A 12,528-nucleotide genomic window follows, 5' to 3' on the forward strand; every position below is an offset into this window, starting at 1 on the left:
GTTTGATGATGCTCAACGCAAATTATATTCAGAGTGTGAAAAGTTCTCCATCTTGTCCTTCGTAATTAAGATGTTTCACGTCAAGGTGTACAATAAATGGAGCAACAAATCTTTCGATATGGTTATGCAAATTTTCAAAGACATTCTACCAAAGTGTGATAAAACTGTTCCATGGACCCTTTATGACGCGAAATAGTTCTTACGTGAATTGGGTTTGGGATACGAGGCCATTCATACATGCAAGAATGATTGTACTTTATTTTGGAAGGATAACGTAACATTGGAAAATTGCCTTACGTGTATGGAGTCTACATACAAGTTGAATGACAAGACGGGTAAAAAAATTCCACACAAAATATTGAGGTACATTCCTTTGACACCGAGGTTGAAGAGATTACACATGTCGAAAAAAACAGCCACAGATATGAGATGACACAAAGATAAACGTGTGGATGATGGAGTATTACGACATCCAGCTGATGGTGAGGCATAGAAGGACTTTGATAGGCTACATCCTACATTCTCTGCGGATCCTCGGAATGTAAAGGTAGGGCTTGCCACAGATGGTTTCAATCAATTTGGAAATATGAGTACATCATACAACATGTGGCCCGTAATCTTAATGCCTTACAATCTACCCCCATGGAAGTGTATGAAAGATCCATTTGTGATGATGTCATTACTTATTCCCGGACGAACCGCACTTGGAAGAGACATCGATGTTTACTTGCAACCATTGGTAGAGGAGTTAAACAATCTGTGGGAGCATGGTGTGCAAACATATGATGCATCAAACGGCCAAATATTTACAATGCCTGCAACAGTCATGTAGACCATCAATGACTTTCCTGCATATGGTAACATGTATGGTTGGAGTACAAAAGGTTACTTGGCTTGCCCTAATTGTAACATGGATGCATCATCTCAGAGTTTGCGAAGTAAGATAGGGCATATGGGTGCTCACCGGTACTTACCTGAGAACCATAATTGGCGAAGAAGTAATCTCTTCAATGGTGAAATTGAGAACCGGTCCAAACCTATGGAGTTATCAAGAGAACAAATATTGGTGCAAATTAATTTGGGGATGTACAGGCCGTATGGAAAGCATCCAAACAACTGAAAAAGACAAAGGAATGAAAAATATGTTGATATGCATTAATCGCTATCTTATGAAAATGAAAAAGAAAAAAAGAGAATGTTTTCAAATTTGTGGAAAATCATTTTTATAGTAAAAGGTGAAAACAAAAATCATAAATGTGTGAAATTTACCATTGAAATGGTGAAATTGCCCATCATTCTCTTCCAATATATTTCTTTTTGTGGGTATTGATTTACAACCTCATAACCAAACAATTCTCTTGTTCGAGATCTAGGGAGCTTAGGTGGAGAGCACATGACAGAATAGATTAAGCCAACACATGCACATAAGAGAGTAAGAAATACCGTGGTGGCTCGTCCATTCGGGGACACTCTAACGATCAAGTCAGTAACTTATATCACAAGATATTAACTTGAGTAAAACAACTCTCAATTAAAGCGTCCCTTAGACCCACATGGGTGCTCTCTTTATGTAGTGAATAGTATCCAATTCGCCTAGAAATCTTACTTCATGGGATTCTATCATTTATAAGGATATCACTTATCTAAGACTCCTTCTATTTAGATTAGAATGAACTCCCTTAAGAGTCTCATCTTTGTCGAAACACAGAACCTAAAACCATTTTGGACTCTTGTCATCTATTCGAATATCTCGGATTTAGATATGATCACATCATAACTCGGCGACTTGGTCCATCCACGTGGCACCTCGGCTAACAATCTCTTCCAATATATATATTCTTCTTTTTTTATTTGTAACCTCTTCCTTCATCGTCCACCAACATGCCACCATTCTTAATCATTGCCAACCCATTTTCTATGTCACTACTCACTCTTAGGGTCTGTTTGTTTTGGAAGATGGAGGAAGAGATGGGATTGAGATAGAGGTGGGATCTACTAATATTGTGTTTGTTGGAAAATTTATGGAGGGGATTCATAGTACCTTTAGATTATGATGGGTCTTCAGTGTTGGGATTCATAGTTCGCCGAGAGACATGGTATTAAAAAATAGTCTATTCGGCTTAGGGTGTTACTGGTCGTTTGGGGGGAAGTCCGGCTGGTCATCTGGCCGGTCAACCGTCCAAGAGCAAATTTTTTTTTTTTTTTTTTTTTTTTAAATGTTGGGCTACACATTTTGAACATTAATATTTAATAAATTCTAGTTTTTGTTAAGTAAAAACCATGGTTTTTATTTGTTTTATTATTTCATTTTTATTTTATATAAAAATAATTTAACAATACCCACACAAACAACTATTATCAAAACAAATACAATTTTACTTAATCCTATCACTATTAATCCATCATTATCAATCCCTTCCATTCTACATTTGAAAACAAACGGGCCCTCAGTCTCCTTCCTTGCAAATCACTATTGTTAAAGAGAGAAGGAAATTGTGACCGTTAGAGAGATTCGTACAAATTTAAAGATGGGAATGGCGTGGGGGAATGGAGAATCCATGGTTTTGCAAAGAGACTTGCATGGGATTATGGGTGTTGTGGTGGTAATGTTAAAGGGATTAGGGTGCTTTAGTGGTGTATAGAAAGAACTAGAAATGTTGTGATAGTATGAAAAATGAACTAGGGGTGCAGTGGTGGAGGAAGTTGTAGGGTAAGCAAATGAGGGAATGATTGGAATTGGGGCTAATGGAAAATGGTGGAATAGAATGAGATTAGAGCAATGTCACCCCCCGAAGTAATTAACAATAGGATCATCTCACAATAATTACCAATTACCAATACATTTCAAAATATGATATCTTTGCATTCATATGATCCAGTTGTATAATATATGGCACATGCAATTGTACATTCATAAGTTATAACCCTGAATCTATAGCATGTGTCATAAGCAAAAGATATAAATAAGAGTTAAACAGATAAATGAATGCCTTAATGGCTACAACTTTCCAAGTCGATGCTTGGTTACAACAAAAGTGAGTTTGAAACTCAATACAAATAAAGCCCTAGGCTTGTACAAAATAAGTACAACAAGAACAAAACAAGAAGCTCTTGGCTCCAAGTCTTCCCAAGCTACGACCTTGGCGGAGGCATATCATCAGCACTTGAAAATGGTTTTCCACATAAGGTGAGCCAAAGCCCAGTAAAGATATTCTAACACAGCGTATGAATCTTAATGAAGTTATAAAGTGAATGCATATGCAACGCTCATGCCAAAACATTTTATATCTCTTTCCAAAACCATGCGATGCCATACTTATATCACAGTTCATGAAAACATTTCATTTACAACAGAAAACAAGATAGTGGCGACAACACTGGGAATCTCTAGGACGTGTCTATAAGTAGGCTACAAGCACTACCAATTACCATTTTTACCGGTATCAGCTGGAAGGCTCGGTACATATCTGTTGAGCATAAAAATCAGGCAACTAGTACTTTTGCAAACTTTACAGACCACTTAAGCAACCGATGTTTCACTCGAGCGGACTGCCATGTTTTTGAAAATTTGACTAAGTGTTTCAACTTACATTTTGGCATCCTCATTGCATCTTAGGCATTCCTACGCCTTATTTAATACGTAATTATGAGGATAAGAATTAGAAACACACCAAGATAGAAAATGAATGAGTTATGTGTTTTCCGGGTGTGTGTTCAATAAGCATTTGTTATGTGCTTGTGTAGGTCACGTGCCATAGGCTATCCAATATGTCTGCACAGTCCATTTTGTTATCAGAGCTATCTGTGAGTAACAACTCTATAAAGCTATGTTTGATTATAAGTATTTTCAAAATGATAAGATATGATCTGTTTATGAACTGTTATTTTATGAATAATGAATGAATGTTCGATTTTCTAAAATGTATTTGTGGCATCCTTAGTTCACATGGCCCTCGCTCAAGGGGAAATAACACCGTGACATATGTTTATATGGCTCTCGCCCGGGGGAAACAATACTGTGGCTAATGATCATATGGCCCTTACCCGGGGGAAACAATATTGTGTTTTATACATGGCCATTACCTAGGGAAAACAATACCATGGCTACTTGTGCACAAGATATGGACCTTTGGGGTCGTCGATACCGATTATGCATATTGGTCCTAGGGCCAAGATGATATGATAGCTAATGGATGTACCACATATAACTGCTTATGATTTCTGGTTACATATATAAATTTGAATCTGTTTCTGATATGAACTCTGATTCTTGAAACTATTTGGACATCATTCATAAATCGATTACTCTGTTGTTATTCACTAGGCTCCAACTCACCGTATTATTATGTATGTATGTAGGTGACCAGGCTCAGAGTTGATTTCCTGGAGTTTTATTCTATTAGCCAGCCACAGTGCCTCCCGATGAGGTTCCCATTTTGCATTGGTCGAGTTTTTGTGAATCATGTGACAAATCTTTTGTATTTATTTTGTTAAGTTGAACAAGCCTTTTGTTTGTCTGTATGTGTGAATGGTGACATGGGTATGACGTCTTAATTATGTAAATTAAATTTTAAATTTTCAGTCTCATGTATGTCTACACAGTTCTATGGACGTTAGATGTTTGTGTTTGTTTCCATTAGCCCTTGTATGTTATTTATTTGTTCAGAGGCCTTAGTAATCCCAAGATCATTGGCTAGTTACAACACTAAACCTATAGGGACAGGTTTAAATCGTAACACTAAGGGTGGCGGACGGGTGACCAACTACGGGGTTAAGATATGAAAAACTAATTGGTTATAGGTTAGAGGAAGCGATAGAAAGTAAAAGGGATGAAACATCAAAAATTCATGGGCTTGTTTGGTTTATTTTTGGGAGAGTTGTTTTTGAAAAAATTTTTTGTTTTAGAAATTTTTTTGATTTGTTTGGTTGTATATTTTGAAAGTAGTTTTGGAGTTTGGAAGTTTGGGATGATTTGATATTTTGTTGTAATTGAATAGATGTGTGTGAGAGAAAAAGTGATTGAGAAGGAGAGAAGAAAGTGAAAAAGTGATTGATTGATGTGTAAGAGAGAGAAAGTGATTTTGAAAATTTTTTGAGAAAAATCTCAAACCAAACAATTTTTTAAATTTTTTTTTCTAAAACTCATCTCTAAAACTCAAACCAAACATACCCCATATTCTTATAATTAGTTTTGAATTTCACACTCCTTTAATTTTTTATTTTATTTTAATTCTTCATTCATATTTAACATATTTATGAATTTCTCTTTCTACCGACATTATTTGGGAAGCCACATTTCTATGGATAGTGCATTTCCCTATATATGAAAATTTGAAAATATATATAAATAAGTGGAGTCTAGTCGAATATATAAATTTTAAAAACCTATTTAAATTTTATTTCTTTATTTTTAAAATTGATTTTAATCAAATCAACAACTATCATGAATTAACCAAGACTCGAGTTAGAATAATATTTATTCTAGAAAATACTAAGAATCTTGTATAAATTATCAAATATGTATTTAAAATCCAGATCATTGCTATTATTTTATGGAACTACTATGATGACCTAAAAATGGCTTCTGTCACACACAACTCACAACATACACAAGAAGACCTCTGAGACCACTTAGGCTTTGTTTGGAAAGGATTAAACTGGTTAAATTAGTAGAAAAAGACAAAATAAATTAATTTAATAAATAAGATAAAATATCATATTTAAATCATAATCATTTTTTTTTTCTCTCACAACTCTCATATCCATATTAAAAAAAGTCAAAACTTCTTTCTAAACAAAACTAATTCAGCTAGATTAAATTTGTTAAAAAGTTAAAAAGTCAAGCTACATTAACCCTTCCCAAACGAAAGCTTAATATTACAGACACGTGGCAAGCAGTCTTTCAGTTTGTTACGTCACCCCTCATAACTTTGACATTGGCTCTTAAAAGAATTGGGGCTTCTCTTTCTCTCTATTCCTCCTCTGATGCTTCATACGCCATCGAGCTAATTTAGAGTGGCAGAAGCCATAACACTCCTTACAAAGCCATCGTAGAGGGTATAAGGTTCCTAATGAAAAGATGCAACTGTTCACTTGGTCATATCCTGAGAAAAGGAAATACAGTTGCAGACAAGTTGGCTAACAGAGGTGTGGCTCAATATGAACATGTGGTGATACTAGATGATCCCAGAGTATGTAAGAGCTTTGGTCAAAGCAGATATGACTGGAATTAGTATTGAGAGGGATTAGCCCTCCATTTTGTTGTAATACTACTTTTAAACTTCTATGTTTGTTAATTTTTGGTTGAATAAAAAAAAAAAATTCTCAACCTCAGATTACAAACTCCTAACTTATCATGCCTTAAAATAGGAACTTTTTTATAGCTATAAAACCCTTATCCACCAAAATATCGAATAGGGGAGAATTATCCTAGCAATGCATTAGCTTTTTCCTTGTTGCACAAAAAACCTTTCCATAATTTTGGTCACTATGGCTTCCATATCCAAAAAAATGATTGTGTTTTGCGTGGGAGCAATCTTGTGCTCATTCTTGGTGAGCACCATAGCTAAAGATATTCCGCGTATGGAAATGGAAAAAAAAGAAGAACATGAATTTGAAGCTCAAGATGACGACTATATTGGCTATGGTGCTATACATCATAATTACGTAAGGCCACACCCCATAGGTGATGAACCTCCGGCCAACAAATACACTAGGGGATGTGAGAGAGAAGCTCATTGTCGTCAGGGATGAGGAGAATGAAAGAGGCACTCAAGAGATTTTGAAATTCTTTGTTTTAATTTTTTGTTTCATTCTTCATATGTTGTTACAGTTGCTAATATGTTGTAAATTAGAGGATTAAGCTTATTTGATCCTATGTTATTTGCCAAACATCTCTCAGATGTTTAAGGTATGTTTTGTAACTTTCTATTTATATTTATAAAAGTTCTAAAATTTTTGTTTTTAAAAATTTATAAATAATTTACAAAATTTATTGAATTCTTATAACTATAAACAAAATTGGCTCATTCCTCCTTCTCCCATCCTCCGGCCACCATCCACCACTAATCACCAGCACCACTCACCAACACCTCTAGTCACTACCTCTTGCGCTTAGGGATGGCACAATACCCCAATTTTCTTGGTCCCTGACTCTCCCGGACCCTAATGGGATGGGTTTGGGAGTAGTTGAATAGGGTAGGGTCGGATTTGAGGAAGCTTTTAAAAATCCCAATTGGGTTCGGGTCGAGGTTGGAGGGGAATATTTTTTACGCGAATCCTACTTGACCCGCAAATATAATAATAATACTACATATATATGTAATAGGTGTATAATATTTTTAAATTTTTAGAGAATATATATAATATCTATACAATCTATTTTTCAGTTTCTATTAAACAAATGTGATCATTTATTGTTTTAATGCTCTCTTAAATATTAAATTTGGAATTGGAAAAAAATAAAATAAAAATAGAATAGAATAAAAAATATAGAATTTGTTGGAGAATGTATTTGAAAATATGGTTAGTTAAAATAAAAAAATAAACATTTAATTAAAATTTAACTATTTTGATGGAGATACTTTAATAGGCTAAACTGTAATTTAAAAAATTTATGAAGATGAGTCCAAAGAAGAAATGTGGAGAGAAACTCCTAAAACAGTATAAAATCATGATTTTCTTACATTTTTACCCTCTTTTTCTCTTTAGTCATTTCTTATCTCTCTTTACTCACATTGCAATTCCCTACGACTGGTTTTTATTGTCAATCACCACACCGTCACCGCCGTTATTACCACCATCACCGCCACCTCATCTCCATCCATTTCCTGTTACCATCCTCCTATCCCACAACAACCCTTAGCTCTCCACATGTCCCTTTTTTGCTACGTACCATTACGACGTCATGCACTATGACTATCATTCATATCCAAGATTTGATCCAAGTCCTTGAAACAATATTATTATTTAGTTTGAAGGAATTAAAATAAATTATTAAAATTTTGAAAAATTTGAATAACTCGAGATATTGATTCTTGATAATATTTCAAATCTAAATCGTGAAATACCAATCTCAATCAAATAATCAATAACAAATTGACACAACGATTTAACGTAGAAAAAATCATAATTAAAGCACCTTCGATTCTGATAAAAAAAAGGTGAATTACACTAATAGTTCTTATAGTTTGGGACTTGTATCACTTTGGTCTCTAACTTTTCGATTGTGATACATTTGACTTTAAATTTTGAATCTTATTCCAAATAAGGACAATCAGAGATGTTTCCTTTGCAAATGGTCCATTTCAAGGGCAAAGTCGTAATACAATTTATTTCGTGTTGGTTAACTTGTATATTGTTTGAAATGTAATGGCCTTTTTTTTTTAAATAAATAAAACTGAAACTTTTTTTATTATAAAGTTCTGTTTGGTTTGGTTTTCATAATTTATTTTGAGAAATTTTTTCTAAAAAACTAAAAATTAAATTGATGAAAAAAAAAACACATCGTTTTTATATAATTTTATCTTTTGGGAGGATAGAAATAATTTTTTAAAATATTTTTTTTAATATTTGTTTTCGTTAAATTAGTTTCTATTTTATTTTAAAGTCAAATATGGTGACAACTCCAATATCGTTATTAAATCAATCCATTAAATCAAAAATTGAAAACTAAAAATATTTTATATATTAAACATATCGATTATACGTTAAAAGCTTAATAACCATCCATTACATGATAAGTATCAAAAAATATCTGTTAACAATAAATATAACAATCTTTTACATGATAAACATCCAAAAACATCAACAAAAATAGCCACCTATTACATGATCATCACCCAAACAAATACTAAAATTTACTTTGGTAAAAAAATAGAAATGAAAAAAAATTATCATTTTTATATAATTTTATCTTTGGTAGGTAGAAATAATTTTTAAAAATTAAAAAATATTTTTTTGACATTTATTTTTATCAAACTAGTTTATATTTTTATCAAATTGACAACTTTGGCCTTCAAATGGAGCAGTGGTGTCTTCAATTATTCTTATTTGGAACGAAATTCAAAATTCAGAGTCAAATGTATCACAATTGAAAGGTTAGGGACTAAAGTGACACAAGTCACAAATAACAGGGACCATTATTGTAATTCGCTCTAAAAAAAACTATAGGCCAAAATCACAAAGCAATACATTAAAAAGGCAAAAATGAATTACACATGTATACCTTCAGTTATCTAGCGAATTCACGCTCATATTGAACTGACCCTAATGTGCCTTTTCCACTACCGTCTTCACCTCGACATTGTCTTACCCAACGTTGAATCCACAACGCTGATGTCGAATCCACAACAATGAGCCACTTCGGAATCCACCAAAACTTCAAGCCTAAGTTTCCCGGAATCTACCGAAGAACACCTCTCTTTTTTGTAAACATAACAGTAAAAACAACTCTTTGATGAAGTCAATATAAAACTCGTAGATTCATTGATCACTCTCAAATCATCAAGAAAACACTTATAAAAATAACCTTTAATATAGAAAACCTTGGTAGCTCTACTCTCTTATTAGAATTTGGATTGCTTAAACCCTAAAAATAACAAACAGCGCACTTCATAATAAATAGATTTGCAAAGACTGCTTAAGTGCACACTTCACCTGTAACGCCCCGACCCTTCACACGTCATCGATATTGTCCGCTTTGGGTCACGCCCGCACGGATTTGTTCTTCCCAGTGGGTCACCCATTCCAGAACTACTCCAGCCTAAGCACGCTTAACTGTGGAGTTCTGTTAGGGATTTCACCACCCGAGAAAAGGCCTCGATGCTATATAAGGGTACAGGTTTTTACTTTTATAGCCCAAGAACTCCCTCTCCATTCCCGATGTGGGACACCGGGGCCTTACAATCCACCCCTCATAAGGCTGCACGTCTCCGTGCAGTAGCCTGCCAGCTCGCAAGCCTGCAAGCCTACCCACATGCACCGAGAGACGCTAGGGGCCCACACTCGGTACTCCGGAGAGTCGGCTCTGATACCATTTGGGCTATAAAAGTAAAAACCTGTACCCTTATATAGCATCGAGGACTTTTCTTGGGTGGTGAAATCCCTAATAGAACTCCACAGTTAAGCGTGCTTAGGCTGGAGTAGTTTTGGGATGGGTGACCCACTGGGAAGAACAAATCCGTGCGGGCGTGGCCCAAAGCGGACAATATCGATGACGTGTGAAGGGTCGGTGCGTTACATCACTGCTTGAGCGGTGTGAGTAAAATCGGCGTAAAACATATAGGCCGACCGCTCGAGCGCAACATTCACTACTTGAACGATAAAACTTGCTTCCTAGAAGTTTAGTTTGCAAGCAGAGATACTAGATGCTCCTATTCGTTGCTCGAGTGCACAAATTACCGCTTGAGCAGTTAAACAATTTAATTGCATGCTTCTATTCACTGCTCGAGTGCACTAATTACTACTCGATCCTTGTACACAGTTAGCGAAGTGGCAAACATGAACAACTCAAGATTACAAACTCCTCCACATAGGCACAATTCAGGTTGGATTCAACTGAAATAAAAGAGTCAATAAAATTATAACTGAAAAGAATTTTGTCAAACGAGATTGCTAATTATAAAAACCTAACAAATTTTAAGTGTAAAAATATTAATTTATTTTAAAACACTTAAAATTGCATGGAAATAATGAGATTTTCAAAAAAATTGGAAGCAAAAGTAAAAATAACTAGGTTTTGACGGAAGGGGAAATAAAAATATAACTTTTAATAGGGTTAAAATGCTACAATTTATTTCATAATAATGATAAAATTGATATTTTTCAAAGGACAATTGCATAATTTAGAGCTTGTTTGGGAATTGGTTATTATAGTTGGTTTTTTATTTTTTATTTTTTATGAAATTATGTACAAAACATAGAGAGAGTGATATAATTGGGTGTTTTGATTTTTTGACTATTTTAATCAAAGAGCATTGTTATTCAGGTTGAAAAATTAAACTTACTTTCTAGACCCAATGATGTGTCACTTTATTAAAACATCTAAGTCAAATCTTTTTTTCAATTATTCTCTAATCATCAGCTACTCATCTTATTGACACATCACTGAGTCTAAAAAATGAATCTAAAAAATATATTTATATATTATTTTTTAAAACTGAAAAGTCACATACCAAACAATCCCGTAGTGTGTTTTATTTCTAGATCAACAATAAGCTCTTCCTAGTTATTTTTGTGTTTTCCTTACTAGTTAAGAAACTCTTTTCTTGGCGAGAGAACAAACAAAACTTCATTTCTTTCCATTTCAAAAAGTAGTAGAAAGTGCAACAAATGGGAAGAAAATAGATAATAATAAAAAAAAGAGATACTTTTAGGAACATGCAAAGGCAACTAGGTAGAAAAACCCAACTCATTATAAATTGATATGGACCTAGGATCGCGCTATAATACACTTTTAAAGGGTTATGATCAAAAAAATCATTATTTATATTTTAAAAGGTTGTGTAATATATGTTAATTATAATAATATTGATTATCACAAATATTATAATTAAATTATTTTTAATCATAACTAAAAAATAATAATGAGTAATAATTAAACACCACATAAAATATAAATAATTTTTTTTTAAAATTATAATCAAAATAATAATCATAAAAAATTATAATGAGTGATAAGTAATACCACAATTAGTTATAATCTAGTAAGAACTAACCCACATCAATATAAACATAAGTTATTTATCAAATACATATCAATTTTTAATTGAAATTATTTTGAAATTATGTTTTAAAAAATATAATTTTGATCAACAATTAAAAAAATAAATTTATAAAAAAAATCGATATAAGAGTGGAGGAGACAAGTGTGTTTGGAGATAAATTTTCAAAAAATTTCTTTTGGAGAGTTTAGAAATTTTTTTTGTTTGTTTGGTTATTTTGAAAATGGTTTTGTAGTTTGGGAGTTTGGGAAGATTTGATATTTTGTTGTAGTTGTGTAGATGTGTGTGAGAGAAGAAATAATTGAGAATCAGAGATGAGAGAGAAAAAAAAAAGTGATTGATTGATGTGTAGGAGAGAAAAAGTGATTTTTTTAAAAAAAAATTCAAAAAATTTAAACCGAACAAAATTTTAAAAATTTTTCTCAAAAATTATATCTTAAGATACAAACCAAACAAATTCAAATACAAGAAGAAGTTTCGCTTTACCTCCAGTCATTCTGACTGTAAGATATTTTTGGGTAAATTACAAATACACTCCTGAAGTTTGCTTAAAATACAAATTGTCCCATGTGGTTTGAAAAATTACAAATACCTCTCTTTCAGAATTTTTTATTTAACAGAATTAATTGAAAAAATAAAATTTATAACTGTTCACCTATACAATAATAAAATTATCTAAATTTTTAATGGAAATTAAAATTTAACATTATTAAATAATGTTAATTCATTTGATAATTTATTTTGAAATTAGATGCCTTAGTGGGCATAATGTAATTTCTAGAACTACAAGGAGTAATTTGTAATT

This window comes from Camellia sinensis, chromosome 13 (genome assembly GCF_055761805.1).
Source record: "Camellia sinensis isolate YWXY chromosome 13, ASM5576180v1, whole genome shotgun sequence".
Classification (NCBI taxonomy): Eukaryota; Viridiplantae; Streptophyta; class Magnoliopsida; order Ericales; family Theaceae; genus Camellia; species Camellia sinensis.